The sequence below is a fragment of the Echinops telfairi genome, unplaced genomic scaffold (assembly GCF_000313985.2).
Source record: "Echinops telfairi isolate 266 unplaced genomic scaffold, ASM31398v2 ScPeMD7_11;HRSCAF=52, whole genome shotgun sequence".
NCBI lineage: Eukaryota > Metazoa > Chordata > Mammalia > Afrosoricida > Tenrecidae > Echinops > Echinops telfairi.
The window spans coordinates 1,529,472-1,531,229 of NW_022103908.1; the positions used below are offsets into that span (position 1 = coordinate 1,529,472).

Below are 1,758 nucleotides of genomic sequence, written 5' to 3' on the forward strand. Positions count from 1 at the left end.
CTGCTGCTTCCATGAGCTTTGATTATGTATCCAAGCAAGACAAAATCCTTGACTACTTCAATCTTTCCCTTCTTTTTCAATTCAGGCTTGACATTAGTCTGCTCGGATCACAAAGAAACTCTGGAGGCATCTTTGGGGTTCATTTACCAGGCTGGATGCTGCATTTAACCTGGCATAAAGAACATTTTCTTTATGCCAGGTTAAATGGTACAATGTTGGTACAAAGTGGTACAATGTCGGACAGGTTTATCAGGCATGCTGGCTTGCATTTAAGGAGAGTGAGTTGCAGGAAAGAGAAATCAGAAGCTATTTTGTTGCCTGGAATATCCAGGGGATATGACTGCTCTTCCACAGTACCTAGAAAAATAAAGGCAGCGACCAACAGAGGGTGGGCCAGTTCCCTGGGAAGAAGCATTAGTACTAACCTAGCCATCATTCTCATGCCCACCACCATCAACATCCTCGCTAACACACTCCTAGAGAGCTCCTGCTGCGGAGCTTACCCCAGGCCAAGAAGCACGGAAATGGTCTCTGTTAGTTGGTATAACGTAGATAACTCTGAAAGGAGACCACGGGGCCCCATCACCTGCCTTTTCATCCTCCCTGATGCTGGCTGCCAACCTCCTTGGGATTTGTTTCAACAATCTGCCAAAACATCGCGGATCACCATGGAGTTGTAGGTGTGCAGAAACGTGCCTCACCGGGAGATATTTTAAAAGCATATCCTAAATTGGCACTGTAGTTGGCATCCTGATAAACATCCCAAGACCAAGAAGGAAGCAGAGAGGAAATTTGAATAAGTAGCCTGAGTCTATGAGGCATGATCAGATGCTAAAAACACGAGGCATCTATGACAAAATGGCAGCGAAGGATTAACCGGTGGAGGTGGGAGTCATTGTAATGGTCCCTGTGCATTGGGATTCACGTTCTGTCATCTGAATGATGTCCTCGGGCAGTTTTCTGGTAGAAGGGCCTCCTTTTCATGTAAGCTATTTGAAGGCCCATTTGAGCACTTTCTAGGGGGATTGGAGGGGTCCTTGTTCTCTACGTGCCGGGGATTTCCATCTTTTGGAGGTAGATTTTCTACTCTTGATACCAGATGGACTTCTTTTGAGTTATTCATCGTGGGGGGGGCCTTACTTCATGGTCTCCCACATCATATGGTGGTAGAGAGGGGGGCAACGTTCAAATCAATATCAACGTCTACTAAAATAATTAATGGCAGGAAAATCGCAATGAAGAAAATTGTTGAGAATGGTCAAGAAAGAGTAGAAGTTGGAGAAGAGGCTGGTTAAGTCCTTAACCATAAATGGGAAGGAGCCGCTACTACGGTTAGAGAAGTCATCCATGCATGGCGGGAATGTTCAGCTCTTACATGCACCATTGGAAGGTTAACAGGAGCTCTCTTTGAAGATTTCAAATGAACTCTACTTTCCGTATAACTGGACCCAATCTAAAATATTTATAAACAGCTCATCGGAGCACTTCCCTGTCAGAGACTTTTGAGTGGGGACCACATTAATAGTACTTTTTTGGTCTCTAAAATGGTTGTAACTTTATGTATGCATTTTGCTTTTTAAAATTGGACTTAATAGGAGGTGAACTGAGATCCTCTTATAGAGCTGGGAGAAAGCTCTATACTAATCCCAGCGTGGCTCTTCCATCTTGTTAGAAATGTGAGCCAAGTAGTTTCAGTCTGCTGTGAAGCTTACATTTCCAGGACGAATCTCCAACAACAAAAATGTTTGTCAGGAATGA

General features: G+C 44.1%; 1 pseudogene; it reads left to right on the top strand.

The window, feature by feature from the left end:
* Positions 1-649: 649 nt before the first annotated feature.
* Positions 650-1,295, top strand: LOC123521341 (annotated as a pseudogene).
* Positions 1,296-1,758: the final 463 nt, after the last annotated feature.